This window comes from Lissotriton helveticus, chromosome 3_1, assembly GCF_964261635.1.
Source record: "Lissotriton helveticus chromosome 3_1, aLisHel1.1, whole genome shotgun sequence".
Taxonomy (NCBI): Eukaryota; Metazoa; Chordata; class Amphibia; order Caudata; family Salamandridae; genus Lissotriton; species Lissotriton helveticus.
This window is the reverse complement of record NC_136061.1, coordinates 730,759,388-730,782,766: the sequence shown is the minus strand read 5'-3', so window position 1 is coordinate 730,782,766 and position 23,379 is coordinate 730,759,388. Positions and strand designations below refer to the sequence as shown.

At 48.7% G+C, this 23,379-nt stretch overlaps 1 protein-coding gene across 12 annotated transcripts in view; it reads right to left on the bottom strand.

Moving 5' to 3' along the window:
• PPFIBP2 (PPFIB scaffold protein 2) overlaps nt 1-23,379 on the bottom strand; it is a 1,415,596-nt gene that overhangs the window by 744,117 nt on the left and 648,100 nt on the right. The window contains exon 1 of one of the 12 annotated variants that reach the window (XM_078680895.1): nt 14,251-14,313. The exons of 8 other annotated variants lie outside the window; for them this stretch is intronic. The gene's annotated coding sequence lies outside the window, so the exon portion shown is untranslated. Of the gene's footprint in view, nt 1-14,250; nt 14,314-23,379 lie in introns of those variants that run through there. 3 more of the 12 variants (XM_078680893.1, XM_078680896.1, XM_078680894.1) reach the window with 3 other exon arrangements.

Genomic DNA, 23,379 nt, shown 5'->3' with positions numbered 1-23,379 from the left:
GGGGAGCAAGCACAGCCAGGGGGCAGGGGAGCAAGCACAGCCAGGGGGCAGGAAAGCAAGCACAGCCAGGGGGCAGGGAAGCAAGCACAGCCAGGGGGCAGGGAAGCAAGCACAGCGAGGGGGCAGGGAAGCAAGCACAGCGAGGGGGCAGGGAAGCAAGCACAGCGAGGGGGCAGGGAAGCAAGCACAGCGAGGGGAAGGGGAGCAAGCACAGCCAGGGGCAGGGAACCAGGGGGCAGGGGAGCAAGCACAGCCAGGGGGCTGCTCAATTGCCAAGAAGAGGTGTTTTGCACTCACCGTCAGGTGCTCGGTTGCGCATCGGGGGCTGTAAGAAGTTGCATGACTCTCAGAGTCACATACACATCTAAAGTGGAATCACAGCCAATTAGAAATTGGCAGATCATCCCCTGGCCAGACACACCTGTTCCCTGCTGGGGAGAGCGGGTGAAAGGAAAAGAGGTGCCTTACCTGGGGTCCCGACCCCACCTTCAGCCTCCATCCAGCCAGCCTGGGCAGGTGTCTCCCTCCCGGCCGAGCTGAGCAGCAGAAAGAGGCAGAGGAGGAGGGCAGGGAGCTGCAGCAGGCGGCGGCAGACACTGGCCCCAACCCGGCACTCGCTCCAGCCTGAGCCCTCAGCCCGCCTGCAGTGAGCGCCGGCTCACGCATACACACACATTGCAATGCAAGGCGGGAGAGGCCGGGCCCGCTCATAGGCTGCAGCGCCGCCCTGCGAGGCGAGCAGTGCATTGCATATGAGCAGACGGGGGGCGTGTCTGCGGGGTGGGGAGGGAGTGATGCGGGTAAGGTGCGCGTGCCTCAGTATAGAGGAACAGTGAGGCACGGACAGAGAGGCACCTGTGCACGAAGTCCAGGTATCAGGAGACAGACCTGCAAGGGGTGAGGGAGATTGATGGGGGCGGAAGCCCAGGTGAGCATGCACGGGAGCCAAGGCTTGCTTCAAGCAGCCCTTTAACAGTGGAGAGGCGTAGGGTGGAGGGGTGCAGACGGGGCTGGGAGAAAGGGCGCTTAGGTGTGAATGAACAGGGCGGGGGTCAGGCGTCGCACAGGGCGCACAAGTGACAGGGGCGCAGGGGGGCAGGAGCGCCTGGATTGAGAGAGGATATACGATATAGTAAGTAAAGGTGTGTGCATAAGTGTTGAGAGTAGGGCGTAGAAAGTTATGTTACGCTGCTTTTCTATAGCGCTAGAAATCCAGATATCAGGATAGGTGGAGTCGCAGGGAAGAGACGGGGGCAACCGTGGAAGGAGACAGAGGGGGGCAGAGAGTCGGAGTCTAGGGGTGAATGTGCCATGCGGTTTTGTGTGCTGGATCCAGATATCAGGATAGGTGGAGCCGCAGGGGAGAGATGGGGGCACCCGTGGAGGGAGACAGAGGGGGGCAGAGAGTCGGAGTCTAGGGGTGAATGCGCCATGTAGTATCCTAATACATTTGTTTTCTTACACTACTGCAGCGCGGGATGTTGTATTCTAAGGTTTGCGATGCTAATGTCAGCATGATGGTGGCCTATGTGTTTGTGACATTATCAGGTTGAATTCATAATATCTGACATTTGGATTAACAGGCATTACATGGCACTGCAGACCATGGAGAAGTGAAATTGTAAATTCAAATGAAACAACAAAAGGCCTGATTTAAATTTAAAAAATTGAACAGTATTTGAATTTGCTTTTGAATTATGAACAGGTTGTGCAGCTAATGTCATTTTGGTTTCATATTCTTGATTTGTGGAGAAAGTCAAAAATCGATATTCAGATTGGGCGTGTCAAGCTGTACCTCAGTTTGCTCTTCAGTCTTTCCTATGAAATGTGTTTGCCTGGTGAATATACTATTGCCTTTACCTACAATGAACTGCGTAAAGCGCACTAGAGAGATAATATTTGGAAGACGGCTATTAGACTGGTCATGAGAAAACAATCAGGGTCATAGTGCTACAGGCTGAAGATGCTTCTTTTCAAACAGGATGCATGCTGCAATGATCAGTAACTCATATAGTGTGGTAAGTAAGTTGTAATTAGAGCAGGGTGCACCTGCAGCCTCAATCAAAGGCGAGTGCTGTTTTAGCAAAATGCGTATCCTGATCAGAGGACCTGTACTTGCGCTGTCCGCTCGGCCTCCTCGGTGAACGCCCGGCTCTCATATGCCACCGGGCTGGCGCGCGCCCAGGTCACTCTGATGGCCAGACCACAAATGGCGGGAAAGCGGCGGCGGGAGGAAAGGGCAAGGTAAGTTGAGTCACACACGGCGTCTTCTGAGGGGACGCCGTGTTCTCTTCGTGACGGGTACAGTGGGCGCTCGAGGGCCCTCGGCGTCCAAGGGTTCGCAAAAGAGCCCTGGCAGCTGGCACAGACATAAAGCAGCGGCGGGAGGCGGTGGGAGTGATGGAGTGAAACCAGCCCGTGGCGGGCAGCCAGGCCCCAGCACCAGTGAAGAGGAACACAGCCCTGGGGAGCCGACGGGGGTTGTTATCGGTGAAGTGCTGTGATTCTACCAGCCTTTACAGTCAGGTCTGCTCCCGAGGCGGCGGTGCCTTCTTGTATTTATGGAATGATCCGGTTACAAGCCGTGGGCACGCCATCCGCGAGCCGGAAGGCTAGCAGCTCTGTTGTATTTTGTACCACGTATCAGTCATTCCTGGCACACGCCCGGCGTTTAACTCTCCCCCCCACTCCTAATTTTCTCACAAGCAAGGAAAGCGAGGGCTGTTATCGGAGAATATCTTCAATGAGAACGTATTAAACAAGGTCTCAGTGCGCGAGCGACACGAAGTAGAAGAGCTTCGTAGAGCAGACAGCAAAGAATGGTGCACGCGCGCCAGGCATCTGTCTTCAATTACCGCGGGCCCTGACAGCTGGTAATTGACGAAATATGCCCTTCTGCTGCGCGTGTCCGCACGGAATATGCACTAGGCAGAGCAACTCTAACGCCTATGGCCTATTGCGTGCTGGCTTGTAAAAACACAGGCATGCGAGGCCCAATTGCCATGCAGCTGCCATAAATAACTAGCAGAAATCACGAGCTTTCTGGAATTCGTAGGTACGATTGTCGAATCCCTCAGAAAAGGACTCTTAAGCCACGCCCACTTCGTGGGACGTAGGCCGAGCCCTAACAAAGCAGTCAAGTTCTAATAAGAGTGCAGAAATACACTGCGGCCTGATTAATGTAAGGTCACTTGGGAAACAAAAATATGAAATAGCAGATATCATCCAGCAACAAAAATTGGATATGCTATTTCTTACGGAAACATGGGCAGACCCAGCATCAGACTCAGATTTTGTGGTCGCAGTCCCACAAAAATTTGTCTCATCTAGACTGGACAGACCCATTAAGAGAATTGGAAGGCTTGCGGTAATATACCATGAACATTTTAAAGGTACTTTTTCCCCGGAATCTGACCCTCATTATGAAGGGTTTATATTTCAATTAGAATTGAATCCAAGAAACACCTTCAAGGGCATGCTGGTATACTGACCCCCTGGTTCAAGAACTAGTTTTATTGAAAATCTAGACTCTCTACTAGAACCTTGCCTCTCTACAAAGACATTTGCCATTTGGGTGATTTTAATTTACACATTGAGATGAAGGCAGACAAGGACACAACTACTCTAATAGAAACCCTAAGTATGCTGGGGCTAATACAGATAGTACATAAACTCACTCATGAGGCAGGCCATACACTTGACAGAGTATTTTCCTCAGCACCAGGACTAATAGTGAAGGAAAACTACCCTCTTGTCTGGTTTGACCATTTTTTAATCATATTTGACTATCCAGTCCAATCCGCTTCCGAAGCTTGGCCTGATAAAATACAGCAAAGCACATATAAAGCATGGAATAAGATAGATAGAAGCACTTTGGAACTCCAATTGGAGCAGACACATTGACTGTGAGTAGACAGGTGGATCAGGCCACGAAGGAATATACAAACTGGCTGAATGATGCCTTCAGGGCTATAGTACCGACTGGGAACATTTCTGGGAATCGCTCTCAACCATCAGCCCTATTGTTTACTGAAGCTCTGCGACAAGAGAAACAAAGCTGTCGCAGATTAGAAAGGCGCTGGAGAACAAAATACGAGGTAGATGATAGAAACAGCAATATATACGTGCTAGCTAATTATAAAACCCTTTTGATCACCGAAAAAAGGACTTTCTTCACTCAACAAATTGAGCAAGCCAAAAATTCAACTAAAGAACTATTTGGGGTGGTAGAAAAACTAACGGTTATATCGAATAAAACAATCTCAGGGAGTAGCCGACTCCTTTGTGACAACATTGCAACTGCTTTCAGGAATAAAGTTTATGACATATATAATAATTTCTCCACTATCCCAAACAAAGCTTCTCCTACAGCCAAGACAGAAGAGAATGGTGTTGTTAAGCTCTCATGGGTGTCCTGTGAGCTCGTAGGCAAATGTATTCAAGAAACTTAATCAGGCTCCCCGTTGGATCCCTGCCCCCCTGTAGTACTAAAAAGCACAGTAAAGGAGGTGAGTCCTACACTGACAAACAATTTTAAAAATATGTTTTTATCAGGCACATTCCCGGCCATCTGGAAAGATGCAGCCATTCTTCCTTTGATAAAGAAAGCAAATTTGGATATAACCATAACAAGCAATTATCGTCCAATTGCTAGGCTACCTTTTCCGGCAAAAATAGCTGAGAAAGTAATGAACAATCAACTAACACAGTTCATTCAGGAAAAATAATTACTTGACCTCTCCCAGTTTGGTTTCTGCTCCGGGCATAGCACGGACCTGCCACTCATCAAGGCTACAGAGGAGATCAGGGCAGCAATGGACCAGGGGGGTGCGGCTGTTCTGATTCTCCTCGATTTGTCAGCGGCCTTTGATACTGTGCATCATGACACACTGCTTCAGCCTCTGGAAAAATTAGGGGTAAAGAACCTAGCCCGATCTCTAATAGCATAATTTCTGAAAAATAGGAAACATACTGTGAACTTGGATCAGTTTCATGCTACTCCGTATGTACTCCCATGTGGGGTTTCTCAGGGATCATCGTTGAACCCATCTCTGTTCAACATTTATGTGTCTGAACTGGCTCCCTTGATTCAACATTTTGGCTTTAATTTGACATCATATCCCGATGACACCCAAATTGTGGTTGCGGTCCACAGAAACCAAGTTTCACCCGCTTCACAATTTCAGAATTGCATGATGGAAATTAGTCATTGGATGGGAAGACATTGCCTCAAACTGAATTCAGATAAAACGGAGGTGGTCATTTTTGGCAATCTACGACCTATATGGGATGACTTATGGTGGCCAGCTGAAATCAGAGAACTTCCAAAGCCGTTCGAAAAGGCTAAAAATCTTGGGGTGTGGATCAACACCAAACTTACCGATTTTCAGCAAACCAATGCCACAGTTTCAGCTGCATTCTACTTGATAAGAAAACTGAAGATGATAACACCTTACATTCCCCTAGACCTTAGGAGGACGGTGGTAACAACGTTAGTGTTATTGAAATTAGATTACTGTAATGGCCTCTACCCTGAGTTACAGAAGCAGCACTTTGCAAATGATACAGAATGCCGCTGCTAGGCTTTTGCTAAATCTGCCAAAATATCAATCTATTTCGGAAGGCATTCAGAAACTTCATTGGTTACCAGTGGCACAGCGCAGTAAGTTTAAAGTACTCTGCCTAGCTTATAATGCACTGAACAATACTGGACCAGCGTCATTAAAAAGTACTTTTTCCTGGTACCACCCAGGCAGATGTCTAAGGTCTACTAACGCCAGGCTGATGCTGGTACCAAGAATTCAAACTGCGAACTGGGGAGTTGGAAGTATAAGCTACTGCACAGCCATACTTTGGAATACTCTCCCAGCAAGTATAAGAGCAGCTAATTCCCTCATCTCCTTAAAAAAAAATCTCAAAACCTGGTTGTTTAACTAATTCTTTAACAAATTCCTTCTTTTCTTCTTTCAAGGCTACATTAAGGTCCAGCGCCAAGACACCTTCGGGTATACAAGTGCTTTAAAAATCATATTAACCTAACATAACCTAACAAAAGGAGCGCAGTCAAAAAATGCTCAACTAGGAATACTTTCTATAAAGATTTGATCAAGAATCCTATGCTTGGGGGGATTGGCCAACTGCACTGGGAAATGGCCGCCCGGTAGCTTTGCTCCGTTGTGCCACTCTCGGTCAATGGCGGTCTCGGTCAATGGCGGTCATGGGAACGCAGCGACAATGGCGGCCGTTGTCGCTGCGTTCCCGTGTCTTACAAATCCAGCCTAAACCATGCCGATCTGAGCGATCCCGCTCTTTTTTTGACTGAACGGATAGAATCTTCTCAGCCAGACACACTCCTTTATGTAATGTGACAAAAGGCATAGTGTAAATAATTCATGCTTAAGACAACAATGATGTTATTCTTTGTCCTGATGATGATGCCCCACATGTAAAACGGCATCGAAACGTCGTCGACCAAAAAACCCCATATGCAATATATGATTGAAATATTGAAAAATGCAGTGGTGTGTTGTAAACAATTTAAGTCTGTAACACTGACTAAAAGTACACAGACGTATTTTTGCTTTGCCCTTTTGGCCACCAGTTCCGTTGTTTTGTCTTGTATGTTAAGGGTCACGGCTGTGCCCGCTTGGCATCTAATGGTTCTCACATTTCTTAACACTCCTTTGAACAAAAAATAAATTTCTTGTCCGGATGGACAAAAGACATATCACTTATTAAGTGTATGATTATTGTTTTTTCATAATATTGTATCCGTTAATAGGATCCTTTGATTACAGTTTATCATATTCAACTCGCAGGGGGGGTGTCATATGCTGGAATGCACATGCTTTCACAAGTTGATGCTCCAGGGAGTGTGGTTGGATCACGTCCCTAATTTTATTGACGGTGGGCGACAGGCACTCTGCAAGTCTGGGGTGGCGGGTGGTTGTAACCCTGCTGTGCAGGGAGGCAGGGTGGGGGGTGGGTGTTGGGGGATCAGGGAGGTATATTTATTCTGTTTTGACCTTTGTGTTTTTATTATGCTATTTCTTCCTTTCCCTCATGTTGGGGGGTCTTGTTATTTATCGCAGCAATTTTTGGTACCCATAGTACTCTATGTCCACATTCAGGCTCTTAACGTGACACCATGGGGAGCACAGGGTGACCACAGGGTTGCAAACACTAGATCACCTGCAACGTTTCAAAGCATACAGCTCAACACATGGACATACGAAGGGCCGTCTTGTGTGACCCACTCTCAATGCATGACCACTGACATGTCCTCTGTCTCTCGGCTTTATACTGCTCATCCCTCGCTCTATACATGGGGCCACACTTAGCACTTAAGTTTCTCACGTGGAACCTTAATGGTTTAGAATATAATAATTATGCGGGGAGTGGTCCTTCAATACTTGAAACAGCAGGCGCCAGACATTGTTCTTCTTCAAGAGACACACTTAATTTGTAACTCATGCAGCGCACTGAATCAATGGGGATACTGTCTGGTTCCCGACTCGGGGTTTACATCTGGTTCTCGAGGGTCGGGGTACTCTTGCACAGGGGATGTCCTTACCTAATAAACTGGCTTTGGTCAGATGAGCAGGGTAGTTATGTGGTGCTTTCCGGCACATGGGAAAGACAGGCCATCAATGTTATTTCCATTTATGCCCCACCTGGGATTCAACGGCCTCTGTTGCGAGATCTCGGGAAACTTTTGCTTGACCTACCACTGGGGCTGCTCGTGCTAGGGGGGGATTTTAAATTGGCTGTAGATGACGTCATTGATCATCTTCCGGCCGCAGGGACCCCCCCGGGGGTTCTCCACTGGCAGAGTTCTTTTCCGCCGAGGTCCTGGTTGATGTCTGGCGGTGACTAAATCCGGCCACCGTGCAGTTTAAGTTTCATTCTGGCACCCATACAGTCAATTGCGCATCGACCACATGTTCACCCAAGCTCAAGATATTTGCATGTTTACTGACTCCAGGTCCCTTGCGTGTGGAATCTCTGACTATTCCCCCATTCTTACCACACTTTCATTTGGCCAGCCCAAAAGGCGTGCCACCCTTACTATAAACCGATGGGTGCTCAAAGTACCCCACATTAAGGAGGCACAAATCAAAGAAGCTGACTACTATTTTCAAGAAAACGTGGGGTGAGTTACTTCAGCCCGCATCCTATGAGGGGCGTTTCACGCTGTTATGAAAGGCAGAGCTTTATCTTTGATGGTTGGCCATAAGAGAGAACGTACCAAGAGAATCATAGAGCTTGAGGAGGATATCCTATCCTGGGAAAAAGCCCTTGCACGTATCCCTGATCCCGAGATGCAGCACTCACTCAAGATGGTGCGTCTCGACTACACTCAGCTCCTGACGGAAGCGGCCAAAGCGCGGTACACCTCCACGTGCCATAAGATTTATGAACATGGGGAACGGACTGGTATGCTCCTTGCTTGACTAGAGAAAAAATAGCAATCGTCGAGATGGGTTCACTTAGTGCGCGGGACAGATGGGGATATATTCACCGATCCCAACAGATCGCTGATACATTCGCTTCTTACTTCTCAACGGTGTACACGCCCTCTGCGACATCCAGGTCGTAAGCGGCTGTGGACCTCCTTTCGACCAATAAGGTTGTATGTCTGTCCCCACAGGAATGGGATTCTCTGGAGGGTGCAATAACGGAGGCCAAGATTCAGAAAGTGATACAAGACGTCTGTTAGGGTAAAGCGATGGGACCCAACAGGCTCCATTTCGAATTCTTGAAGCCACTGGATTCCAAACTTTCCCCCTACTTGCTCCAAATGTATACTGAAAGTCTTGACGAAGGGGCATTACCTGCTGATGTTCAAACAGCCTCTATTGTGGTCATTCACAAGCAGGGCAAACCATTAGATGACTGTACAGCGTATTGTTCAATCTCACTCCTGACAGTTGATGCGAAAATTTTAGCTAAGCTATTGGCCAACAGGCTTACTCCCTGCATTATGGAGCTCGTGCACCCTGACCAATCTGGGTTTGTTTATGCCAGGGAGAAATACAGCCTTAAATTTGCGGTGACTCCACTAGATGCGATACGATTAGGGAGGATGTAGCTTTACTATCATTGGATACCTCCATGGCATTTGACACTATCGAGTGGGAGTTTCTTTTTGCAGTCTTAGATAAGATGGGTTTTGGCCCAAACGTCATAAGGTGGATCCAATTGCTCTATGCCCACCCAACCGCTCATGTGACAGTCAATAACCACGTCTCGAGGCAATTCCCACTGGGGAGGGGTACTAGACAGGGGAGCCCTCTGTCACCCTTGTTGTTTGCCCTTGTGTTGGAACCGTTGGTGGTCTGAATATGGGGTGACACAGAGATTAGGAGGCTGAAGTGGACTGAGGACCATGAAGATCGCATCTCTCTGTACGAGGATGATATCGTCTAATATTTGGCCTCGTCCTCATGGACTCTCTGCCAGGTTCTCCACATTTTCCATATCTTTAGCTCACACTCGGGCTATACTATCAATTGGACTAAATCCCAGCTTTATGTGCTGTGGGATGCACCGCCGTGCTGTCCCCGTGGATACGACATACCAGTGGCAGCAAAGGGCTTCAAGTATCTTGGTATCTATATTACTCCGGACCCAAATTTGTTCTATGAGGCCAACCTGCTTGCACCCCTGACTCGCCTTCGGTCTGATGCTAAATATTCGCGATCCCTTCCCCTTACTCTGCTGGGGCGTGCGGCCCTCTTTAAGATGCTAGCACTGCCGCGGTTATGAGTGGCAAAACACCCCTAACAAGGTTCGTGACAACTACTTCGTCGGTATCGAGGGTGTTGTACGCGGGCTACTGTGGGACAGACCGGCCCCAAGAATAGCTATGACAAAGTTGACGGTGGGGTGGTATGATCGGGCTATTGCTTTACCCGACATGAGGCTTTATTATCAGGCCTCTCAGCTGGTTCCAATCAATAAATGGGTACATGGGGAGTATGACGACCTACATTTTTGCACTGATCGTTGGCTTCTGGGTCAGAGGGATATGCTAGACCACTCTACACAAATCCTTGCAAGATCACCCTCACGAGGCCCACGGCACGCACAGTGAAGGTCTGGCACGGCATGAATAGAAAATGTGGATGGCATAACACGCTCACAAAGGCCACACCGCTTTGGAAACCAGACCTGTTGGGGCAGCTTAGTAAATGCCCTGGCTTTGACAAGTGGGATATGATAGGCATCTTGACAGTGGGGGACATGTGGATGAGGGGTAGATTAGCCACATTTGCTGATTTACAGAATAAATACCAACTAGCACAGACCGAAGCCTATCGGTACCTGCAAATCAGTCATGCAGTCAAAGCAGCTTTGCCCAAAGACGCCCCTCTCCCCGAGGCCTCTCTGCTGGAGGACCGACTGATACTCAACCCCATGCACAAAAAGGCCATATCTCTCACATACAAAAAGCTCATTAACAATCGACCAGACCCCTTAAGGCGTCTGCGACAACTCTGGGAGGCAGATCTGGGAGACTTAGAAGATGAGGACTAGCGCGATGCTCTAGCCTCTCCCAAGGAAGTGGCTATCCCTATGAGATATACCTGGTCCAACTGAAGATCCTGCATCGTGTGTAATCAGACGCTGGGATTTTGGTCAAGATAGGAAGAAGGACTGACCCCTTGTGCCTCCGGCAGTGTCACCAACCGGGAACCATCTTTTATGTTCTCTGGGACTGTTCAATGGTGCAACATTACTGGAGCAGGGTCACGCAGCAAATGGAGAGGGTGGGTGGTAAATCCCTTAAGGCCTCCCCCCAATTGTGACTCCCAAATATCTGGGAAGCTACTAACTTAACGCAAATAGAGAAAATATGGGCTCCGCTTGGGTGGGCCATTGCAAAGCGTAATATTGCCCAGAAGTGGGGTGTGGGGACGGTTCCAACCGTACACGCTTGGGCAGCCAACATGGACAGGGCAATGCTTGCCAAAAAAGATGTCTTCAAACATAGGGGCTGCCCCAAGAAATGGGACTACAAATGGGGGGGGGGTGGAACAGATACAGGGGTGCCATCTGCTTGCCCCCCCTATAGAACTGCAACGTGAAAGGGATAGACTGCTAGATGTCTTTCAGGTAGATGGTATAGCACGCCCAGTACTGAATAAGGTAGACACCTGCATGCCGGGTGTCAGGCGTTGTCCAGCTTGGTTTGGCGGGTTTATTATGCTATGGAAGATCTACACATTGTATATGCCCAAACGTATTGGTTTGACAGAATGGAGGGGTCCCTACTGTGTCAACCTGGTGTTAAATGTATTGAAACCTGTACACATATGCTGTGGACTTATACACGGCTATATTGCTGCCTTATGTTTTTTCTTTTCTTAATAAAAAATGTTTATAAAAAAAAAATGAATCCTACACTTGCAAAAGGGCACTGCCTTACTAGTATATGGAAGCCTCCCTTTGCTGTGAGGTTTCGGTCACTGCACAGAGAGAGACATGACAAAAGCAAAAGCAATCAGGACCTTCTGGCTTTGTCAATGATTGTTACCGGTATAAGATAAAATGAATAGCAATGATAATGTTGTAAATAATAAGAATTGCAAATATTGTAATTCTAAAAGAATGAATATGTGAAATAAATATTAGTAAGGTCTGTGTTAAAGTGCTCTTTCGGAGTCTTACTAACTCCTGCTATCTCTTCCACAAATTCCTCTGCAATTCACTATATACTAGACGCTTATACCCTTTTTCTCCACACATCTTTCAGAAGTTTTTCATCTGTTCTGAAAGCAGGAATGAAAAATTGCACTTTACATAAAAAGTTTTTTCTTCTTTCTGTCTACTGAATTACCCTCTCCTTGCCATCAATATTCTGCATGCCTCCTCTCTCCGAGTATAGCTACTTTAAGTCACTAGACTGTCTGCATCATTCTTATTTTTTCTGCAAAATGCCCACACCTAATTTTAAATGTGCACAACTTGTTCTTCTTTGAAACTATGGGCTATGAACTGTGCACACATTTTTGACACCAGCATCTAATTTTGCAAACTGACCCCTGTACTAATAGGTCAACTTGAAAAGTAAAGAATCATAGGGAGGGATAATGAGTATGCATTAGGCAAGCCACAATTTGTGATCTCTACATTTGAAATCAATAAGAGGCCTGGTGATTTGCATGAGACAACAAACTACCATCTCTGCCTTTTAAAATAGATTTTTGTTTAAAATGTTTATTTTAATGCAACATAATTTCCTTGAAAATAAATGGGGCTGCTTTTGCTGTTTTATTTTTTTAAGTCACTTTGAAAAACTTCAATGAGAGTTTGCAGTGGTTCCATATGCCACCGTCTACTCTCCCTGCAGCTGCCAACCTGATTTCTGAAAGGGAAGAGGTCCATAGGTGACACACTCCCCTTTGTGAATCAGCTACCACCCCAATTTGAGTGTTGATAACTTTTCAATGGTTTGTGCGTAACAATTTGCAAGTTGGAAGAAATGCTGAAAATCAAATTTCTAAACTCTTTTACGTTTTGGAAAAACGTTTCCAGCTAGTTTCAAACCCTGTGGTTTTGCAAATCGCAGGGTTTGCAACCACAAAATCCATTAGTACATCTGGCTCCAAATACCTGCAAAATACAATACATAATCTCATCTGGCCAACTATTCAGCCCATTAACTATCTGCACAAACTCACATGTCTCAACCCACTAATGATCACACCAAACGCCTATTAATTAATCTACCAAAAATGCATAGAATGGTTTCCTTGAGAGCACAAGTCTAATCCTGATAACCAACAAAAATCACTCGATTAACCACTAATGTTGGGTTCTGAAGCAGCATTCTACTCATCACACAGGTCCTCAACGCACTGTCAGAGGTAGCAGAGGCGGCCAGTACATTTTGGAGGGAAGATGGCGGACGGGAAACACACACATGCACACAACACTCACAACCATGCATTCATGCAGGCGCTCACACACACACACACAAACACATTAATTCACAACACTCTTTCCCAAACAATCATACTTACAAGCACGCATGCACCAAACAATGTAAAAAGAAAACAAAACACACACTTACCTGCAACCAGATCTGCCCTGCCTCAGTGGTTCTAGATGGCTTGGGACGGATGCCTTCCCTCATTGACTCACCTAAGGTGAGCCAATGAGGGAAGGCAGCAGTCCCAACGTCATCACAGAGTGGGATGGGGGTCAGTTAGACTACTGACCCCACCCCAGTCTGTGATGAATTGTCACTGATTGACACTCAACCAAGAGGGCTTCAGGGCTTAAAATTGAAGCGCCAAGATGCAAGGCAATCAGTGACGCTACCCCTCGTTACTGAGGGGGGCCTCAGGAACCTTTGCTGAGCTGAGATATTTTGTTTTGAGTGTTCTAAAAACCCAAACATGATTGATCCCCCAAATTAGAGATCACTGTGAAGGGTTACAATAGAAAGGTAAAGTTGTAGAGTATTGACCACAATGTTGTATTGTCATTGGACCTCAACATTTATTAAATAGGTACTAAATGGTTAAGTGCCCACTTCGAATAATATGATTTTAATGTGCTTTACTCTCCATGCTTCACAGTTAATTTTTACAGCAGACTTTACGTGTTTACCGTGTGCAAAAAAAAGTAGAATATGCACAAATTTCGTATCTGGTTTTAAGTCTGACTGTCTCATACTTTTATCCACCTGAAGTCGAATTAATACATGTTAAAAAAGAATGAGTACCATTCAGGTGGATGATTGTAACCCCCGTCATTTATAGTGCAATTGAATATGTTTTTTTAAAAGTGGTACGAGAGCCATTTAGCTTTACTAAACAGCTCGAGCACAGCGACCCAGGCTGTGAGAGGAAGACACAAACGCCAGCGTTCGAAGATGCGTGAGAAATGAAATGAGCCAGGAAACACCTTATACCAAATGAATGGTTCACACCCACACATTTCCTTTCTCTTTCAATATTCAAGCACAGATAGACGGACTTTCAATAATTCGCACTGGCATTTCTTTAAAGGACACCATGGAAGCGCAAGGAATGCGCTCCTCTGGCAGAAATGAAAGCAAGCAGCCATGTGGACAACTACTCCGTACTGGGACAGAGACACTTGCTGCCTCGTGAATGAAGACAGCGTCACATTGTTGATGGGAAAACAGCATTTAAAAAACAACAACGCACAGCTTTGAGGGGTCCAACACAACATGCCCGAAAGTTAAGCCGGTGAGGCCAGTTTGCGCGTGCCTACCTGCGCCAGTCCCGTCCCTCGATTCACAAACACACCCGGCGCCGTCTCAATCCCGCCCTCGGAAACTGTGACGAGATTTCCAATAAATGGTTAACGCGCCCTGAGTCAGCACCTTATCAACTAAGAATGTTGAAAATGCATTGCTAACCAGCGCATGACCGCGCGCAAACTCTATCGGGCAGGCAGGCTTCACTTCCGCTGTGAACTTTGTCCCCCGCTATTCGAAAGAGAGGACAACTGCAGTCTGTAAATAAAGAGGCGCTTCTCCCCAGGCCCCTCTTTGTATTTACTGTAGTAACTCTCCCCTCAGCCGCGGGCCTGGGAGGGGAGTGACCATTAGTTACAACTTCAGCCCAGGCACCTCTTGACCTCAAACCTCAATTATGCAAGGGGGGGGGGGCGGCGTCTGAGGGTGTGGGGAAGGAGAAAGAGATTGCAGTCTAGCAACTAGCCACTCTTGCCGGACACTGCCACTGTTCAGATCAACATTTCTTTTATATTCACTAGACTCACAGAAACCAATGTAGACAGAGCTAGTTTCCACCTCGATTGACAATCTCCAGCTAGGTAATTGACCGCACAGTAGGATTACTCCAGCTGGCACAAGTGAATTAAAGTATTTCTGACTTTTGTGTAGATTGTAATTACTCGTACAATAAAGTATTTATCATCGGTATTTTTTATTATTACCCTCTCCCGTGTGTCTGTCCTAGTCATGTTTTATACGTCCTAGAAGGTAGTTTCCACTATGCCAACCTGGAAGAGTGTAACTCTCACAGTCCAAGCTGTGAGACACAGTTACTTATCTAGTGACCTCTTGCAGGACGGCAGCGTCACTTGAACATGTCTTTCACGTATCCATCCCATGCGTCTTCTCACAGATGCATACATTGATATGTTTCTTAGTAAAAATTTTAGAGGCAGACTTTTCCTGAACTCTATTTATTCTGAAAGTAACACACTGACTCACGTCGGCCCTCACCATCGAGTTTTACAGGGCTGCGACAATATACCTTTGGCGCCCTTTCAATCAAGACTCCCACAGTCAAACATTCTGCAAGTGCTCTGCATTGCTTATTAACTACTTGCATGGTCTTCACCATACATTTCCGTACTGATGGTTTCCAAAGCACTCCCCTTCTACCCTCTTAAGCAATGTTATTGAAGAACACTAACAGAATGACTCAAAATGCCATTTATAAGAACTGCAGGTGGCTGTGGAGCCGATAGCAACCCTCTGCAAAAAAGATTGGTACTTGGCACACAAAGAATGAATAAATCAGACAACACACAGTTTAGTGGGAAAACAGTTTGCTGCAGGTTTATTTCAGAAATGAAATATGCCAATTTGGTGGGTTTAATTATGGGAGATCCAGAGGTAGGCATCGATAAGCAGCCTAGGCTGCCCACCAGCCTGATGAACTAAACTGCACAGTGGGCCAACTCATCCGGAACCTCAATTCTAGTTGTGGAGTTTTCCTCCCCTAGAGATGGTGGACCACCAGTCTTGGAGTAGAACTCATGCCTTTTGAGGGCAGAGTATCACCAGGCAAGCACAGTTTCTCAGGCTTGCAACCATCAAAAGATACTGCAGTCTTGTATGTTCAAGATAGCACACACATTAATATTCAACATATTTTCCCCTTAAAGTATCTTTTGGGAGGGGCGCTAGAGGGCGCGCACACGGAATGGCCGCCTAGCTACATGGCTCCCGTTCCCTGGTACTATCATCCTGAAATTATCCTATACTACTGAGGTGTAGTGTCCCACTAAAATAGCTCAATAGAAGCGGGAAGAGACCCTCTGCAGTTGACCCGAGCCTCGGAACATTAGCGGCGCCTGGGGCTGAGAAATCGGGCTTGCGGATTTGGCCGGTGGCGCCCTCGGAGCTCACGAGGTGAGAGGGCTGGCTGCGGGCTGGCACGCGAGTCCGGTGCTTGCCACGAGGCGGTGGGCCTCTCCTGCTTGATTCATTTGCGGCGCCCGGAGTGACCCCGTCCCCTGGCCCAATTATCGGCCCATGGGCCTGACTCACTGACTGCGCTGCCTATCTCCTGCCCGGTACATCCCAGCTACGGCCGACCAACTGGTGCAACTTATAAGGCCGGACGAGGAGACTGCTGCTGAGCCCCACGCGGGGCGCGCTGTGTGGCGGCCGCCGGGTGAGGGGCCGACACTGCCAACTGGACCCCTGCCGCCTTAGCGGGAAGACAGACAACCACTGGGGTCCCTGGTATCATCGTTGCGGACGACGGGGGAGTGACGGAAGGCACTTATCATTTGCGGCTGCGACTTGGTGCCCTGCCGTGTGACGGGTAAGGAGGTTGGAGCTGCGCCCATCGTTCTGCGGCCCACCGCGCCTCCACTGAAGCGCGCGCACTATTCCTGAGCTCCGGGCGTCTTTCCTGGCCTTCATAGCTGCTGGCGGACAGGGGAGCGGAGGGGACGACGCGGAGAACTGTTTTGCCCTAGTGCACTGACGCCACCTGGTTGCCTGGGCTTGCGATCTGCGATCTCATCGGCCGCCTCCCTGTCCCTAAAAGGAGACGGAGCCCACCACAGACTACTTTACATATTGCTGCCGGTCTTTGCAATCCTGTACCATATCTTCAGAGGTGTTGCCTATGCGTGGTGCTACTTGCGTTAAGCTGCCTGAGAGGTGCCCACTCCTGGTGCCAACGAATGCTGCACACTCTTGACAGTTCCTCGTGAATGACCCCTGCTTGCTTCCGCTAGCCTGCCACTTGCTGCCGGGGTGGGCACTCTGCCTTGTGTGCTTGCCTGGAATAGTGGAGTTTTTTCCCACCGAGAGGGGACACCCGATGTGACGCATAACAGCAGCCCGGCGTGCAGTGGCTCGAATAGCGACGCAACGCCCTAACTGGCTAGGAGGCGCCCATACTAGACTCGGCGGGCCTGGCGGCGGAGGGAGGTGAAAGGCGCGGGGGCAAGATGGTGCGCCCCGAGAACCGCCAGACAAAAATCAACTTCGACAGCGCAAAAAGAGGGACGAGGACAAATCCTTCCGAGCCGGGGCCTAGTGCCGTCTCTCCAACTACTACTGCTTCTCCCTCTAAGGAACTAGACCTACATCACCTGTTTCACGAAATGAGGCAGGGTTTCGCCACAGTGGTGGAGAAAGTAGACAAGATGTCCTCCAGGATGGACGCCCTAGTACACAAGGTTGATCAGCATGAGGAGCGAATCAAGACAACGGAACAACGGATCTCCCACAATGACGACCTCACCACATCCCATACCTCACAACTTGCCCGTATGGATAACCTCCTACGAATCATAGCAGCCAAGAACGAGGACTTGGAGGCCCGTAGTCGACGCAACAACATACGCGTCACGGGAATTCCGGAGTCCACAGACACGGGCAAGATGGAATTATATGTGGAAAAGCTCCTCAGGGGATCGGTGGGAGAAGATGCGTTCTCACCACAATTCATCGTCGAGCGGGCGCATAGATCACTGGCCCCCATCCCCAAGCCTGGCTTGCCGCCTAGGCCGATTATCGCTCGGTTATTGAATTATCGCGACCGTGATGTAGCCTTAAGAGCAGCTCGGACACAACAGAACCTGCATTATAACGGAGTCGCATTTTCCATCTATCCTGACTTCACCCCTATGGTACAGGAGGAAAGACGCAAATTCATGGCGGTAAAAAAGAAGTTACGGGAAGCCCAGCTTGAATACGCCCTGCTCTACCCGGCAAAGCTACGGGTGACACACCAGGGAAAACATCGTTTTTTTACGAATCCACAAAAGGCAGAGGACTTCTTAAAGACGATCCGCAAGGCACGGAGGAATGGCCGGGATGCTGAGGCGGACCCCGAAGATGACCCAGCCTCGGCAGCCGACGAGCATTAACCAGTTGATGCCTATATGACCCGATCTGCTGTACTCCTGAACTGATGGGCACTGCCCATACTACGCGATCCCATAGGGCTCGGACGCTATGATACAGAACGGGACTACATAAAAACTCTTCAGTGGTAACGTATTCCAGGGACCACAACTCCTGTCCTGGCCTCCACCGAGGGTGGTACAGTGTCGGAGGCTACCGGAGGGAGAAGTGGCTGTGTGCCCTCGATGTTGTTTCCCCCATGGGTATACCCCATTCATGTCACTCAGTTGTGGAAGTTGTGGTGGAGATGTGGTGGAGAGGGGGGGCGTGAGGGAGGGATGGGCTGCTGCTGTCATGATTGGGATGCAGTAGTGGGAGGGGGGTTGAGTCCTGTTGGGAAGGGAAGTTTAATGCATGGAACGGACAGAAGAGCGACGGAAAGTCATGACAATATGTATCATTTGCTTCGGAAAGGTGTTGCAGCATTCGTAGGGGTGGGCATCGAGGATATGTTGTGTCACAGAATATGGCTGATTTGAGAACCAATGCACAATTGAACTGTATGTCGTGGAATGCAAGAGGGCTCAATAATGCTAAAAAATTTCGAAATGTGCTTGCCTATTTAAACCGCCATCAAGTCCACATTGTCATGAATTTGAATTTAAAATTATTTATTAAGCGCACGGTCACCGGCGGTTTCATGGCGCTATAACTGGCAAATAACATGGTGGGAGAAGTGAAAGCTAGATTAAGGGGACTAAAAACTAAAAAGACTAATTAAAAGCTTTGGTAAACAGATAGGTTTTTAGCTGTTTCCTAAATTGCAAATAAAGAGTGGAGGCTCTAAGTTCTGGGGGTAGGGAGTTCCAAAGGAGTGGGGCGAGAGTCGCAAATTTCGATCCTCCCCATTTCTTCCTCCGGAACCGAGGGACTGTAAGAAGGGATTTGGTGGAGGAACGTAGTTCCCTGGTAGGAAAGTAGGGTGTAATCTCAGATGAGATAAAAGCCGGTGCCGTGTCCAGTCGAGCTTGAAAAGTAAGGGAGGCAAGCTTAAACTGGACACGTTCAAGGACAGGGAGCCAGTGCAGGGATTTGAGGAGAGGGGTGACATGATGGAACTTTGGCAACTTGAACACCAAATGCGCCGCCTGGTTCTGGATCTGCTGTAATCGCCTTAAGCTATATGCAGGTATACTGGCGTATAGGGCGTTACCATAATCCAGGCGGGATATAACCATTGCCAAAGTAATCAGTTTGAGGGCATCAAAAGAAAAGAAACGGGACACCTTGCGTATAGTGCGCAGTGAGAGAAAAGAAGAAGACACCACAGAACTAACCTGGGAGTGAAGGGTAAGCTCGGGGTTGAGTTTAATGCCTAGTGTTTTTACTGAGGTGGAGGGAACAGGAGGGGAACCTAAGGAAGGGGGCCAAAACAAAGAAGACCAGGGACTGGATGAACCACCCGTCAACACCAGCTCAGTCTTGTCTGGGTTGAGTTTCAGATGGTTGTGGCTCATCCAGTCTCGGATATTAATCATAATGGATTGAAAGTTAGAGACAGAGGAAAGGGAAGAAGACAGATTAAAGACAAGTTGGAGGTCATCCGCGTAGTTATACACGGAGACCTCCATCTGCTGCAATGAGAAAATAAGGGGGGCGATGTAGAGGTTAAACAGAAGGGGGGAAAGGGAAGAACCTTGGGGGACCCCGCACTGAACTTTCCGGAAGTCCGCAGTAAAATCACCCAGGCGAACCGCCTGGGTGCGGTCTCTCAGGAAGGAGGACAACCATACCAGGGCGGTGCCCCCGATCCCCGCCGCTCCGACACGGGAAAGTAAGATGGTGTGATCAACCGTGTCGAAGGCGGCCGAGAGATCGAGGAGGACCAAAGCCTGAGTCTGGTTGGTATCCATTCCCTCCCTGAGGTTGTCCAGGACCGATAGTACTACGGACTCCGTAGAGTGTGCGGGGCGGAAACCGGCTTGTCGGGGGGCTAAGATCCCATGTGTCTCCACAAAAGAACTCAGAGTGCAGGTGACATGGCGCTCGAGTACCTTTGCCAAAAACGGCAAGAGGGAGATGGGGCGGTAGTTGGTAGGGGCCGAGGGATCTGCACCCGGTTTTTTCAGGATAGGGACAATAATAGCTGATTTCAATGGAGCGGGAACAACGCCCTGAGAGAGAGAACTGTTGAGAACCTGAAGAGGGGGATCAGGGCAGGAGGAAAAAATATGACGAAGAATATGAGAAGGGCAAGGATCAAGAGGGGAACCAGATTTAACTAACGGGATTATTGAGGCCAGGGATTCCTTGGTTAGAAGAGGAAGGGCATGTTACAGGAAACCCACTTATCTCCGCATACGCGAGTTGCCTTTGCCGGTAAATGGGCTAGCACCCGAGTATTTTCCTCCTACTCTACCTATGCGAGGGGGGTTGCAATCCTCATTAGACGCACTGTACCATTCCAAATGTGTGGCGAATTAATAGATAGGGAAGGACGCTTCGCCCTGCTGTGGGGGCGGTTGGGCCGTGACACTATCACTTTAGCTAATTGCTATGCACCTAACATTGATATGCCATCCTTTTTCACTACACTTTGGGGTAAAATTGTAGACGTAGGATCCCGACACATTATTTGGGGGGGGGGGGACTTTAACTTAGTTCTGCAGCCGCAACTAGATAGAGCAGATGGAGTAATGCATTACAAGCCCAGATCCAGGGAGACATTGGGAGGAGTGATTCTGGAAGGCGGGTTGGTGGACGTATGGAGAGGTTTACATCTTTCCCGCAGGGAGGGTACACACTCCACCTCACAGACAGGCACATGGGCACGACTAGATTACTTCCTTACGACCAAGGAGCTATCTACAGGGGTGGAAAAAATACAACACTTACCGAGGACGTATTCCGATCACAGTCCTGTCCTGATGCGCATGCGAATACCTGGTTGGGACGTCCCTAGGCCGCGATGGCGGTTGCAACCTACGGCCCTGCTAGACGCTATGTTTCGCACTGAACTCGGAGAGCAAATTGCTGCTTTCTTCCCTAGAAACAAGGGGTCTGTAGATTCGGTCGAATGTATCTGGGAGGCGTTTAAAGTAACGATCAGGGGGTACTGCATGTCCAAAAGCTTTGGGGTCCTTCGGGACATTCAGCGTACTATCTGTGCGCTCGATGGCGAGCTGAAGGCCTTAGAAACCCGAATGGTGGAGGATGGCAGTGCCACCATCCATGCAGAGTTCAGAGATAAGCTGACAAAATATGAGGAAGAGGGCGATAGGGAAGCAAAATTTAGGGAGAAGCACTGGCAAGCTAGGAAATACTGCGAGGGGGACAGACCTGGTAGGGCACTAGCTGTGATGACACGCACCCCGCATGACCACAACACGATTTTAGAGCTCGCGGATGACCAGGAACACACAGTTAGAAATTCGGACGATATGCTCACTGCCTTCGTCACTCATTACCATGCGCTCTACACCACAGCCACGACTGCCGATGTACCTTATAGCGACTTCTTAGGTGACGTAGCCCTTTGCTGGCTCAGCGATGGTGACAGGGCCTTCCTAGCTGCCCCTTTTGAGTTAAATGAGGTCCGTGAGCCCATTATGTCTCTCAGAAACGGGAAGGCGCCCGGGCTGGACGGGATCCCGGACGAATTTTATAAAACATACATTGATATTATGGCCCCTGTTCTCCGCGAGGTCTTCAAGGAGTCGCTGACTGACGGTGTCCTCCCCTGCTCCATGCGTGAGGTCGTTATCACCTCGCTCCTGAAACCCGGCAAAAACCCCAGCTCCTGCGACTCCTACCGCCCGCTTTCCCTCTTGAATTGCGATGTCAAAATACTTGCGAAGATACTGGCAACCAGATTATCCCTTTTAATGATCAGAATTGTCTTACCTGATCAATCTGGATTTGTCTCGGGTCGCTCCACTTCTCACAATCTGCGTACTTTGTTTTCCTTACTCCGCACGGTACACCCTGACCTCCCAGTGGCCGCGGTTTTTCTCGATGCCACCAAGGCCTTTGACTCGGTCGAATGGCCATACCTCTTCACGGTCCTGGCGAGCATGGGATTTCCCAAGTTATTTATCTCATGGGTCCAACTGCTCTATACACAGCCTACGGCGGAGGTCCTCATTAACGGTCGCCTCTCGCACTCCATTGCCATCACCAGGGGTACCCGCCAGGGGTGCCCATTATCCCCACTCTTATTCGCAATCGCTGTGGAGCCTCTTGCCTGCAGGCTCCGGCAGCTGCCCCGTGAAGGTGCGATACGATGTTTTCAGCGCCAGATTGATGTGTCCTTATACGCCGATGATATGACACTTTTTGTCAAACACCCAGCCTTGAACCTCAATCCCTTACTTAGAGAGTTTGTTCTATTCGGCAGGATGTCAGGTGTGCACATAAATTGGGCCAAGTCACAATTTTATCCTCTCATGGATGCGGTTGCCGACTTTCCCCTTGATTACCCCCTTGAGTGGTGCAGGTCGGATCTTCGATACCTCGGGATACAGATCTTGCGTGGCAAAGATGAAACACTGCGCTCCAACTACGGCGTGGCAATCACGAAACTCTCCGCATCGGTGGATCGCTGGATTGCCCTCCCGCTCTCCATGGTTGGCAGAGCGTCCCTTATCAAAATGATTGTCCTACCTCGATTCCTTTACCTCTTTCTTAACATCCCTTATTATCCGGGCGCCTTCTTTTTTAAAACATTAAAGTCGGAGCTGTGTCGCTGGTTCTGGGGGGGAAAGAGTCCGAGGCTTAAATGGTCCACACGGACACAGCCATACGACAAAGGAGGCTTCGATGTCCCTGACTTTGAGGCTTATTACCTAAGCGCGCAAGCACATTATGCTTATCATTGGATGGTTCCCACCCCCTTCATGCCACAATTGGCAGTGGAGGACTGGATTGTTCATCCCCTCCCGCTCAATGGACTGCTTCATTGCCCGGAATCATCTATAACGACACCGCTTACCTCCGTCTCATGCACTCTGGATGCCTGGCGCCGCATAGCTAAAAGACTATCTTGCCGCCTACTGTACTCCTCTCAGTTGCCATTTACATATCATCCTAACCTTGCACTTCTACAGGAACGTGGCTTCCAACTACTCTGCGAACGCATAAACGTCGCCTGTTGTGGTGACCTCTTCTCAGACGGACTGTTCAAGACTGCTGAGTTGTTCTTCGCCTCCCATGCCCGCACACCACTCGATGTATTTTACTATCTGCGCTTACGCCAAGGGATGAAAGGTATCCTACCT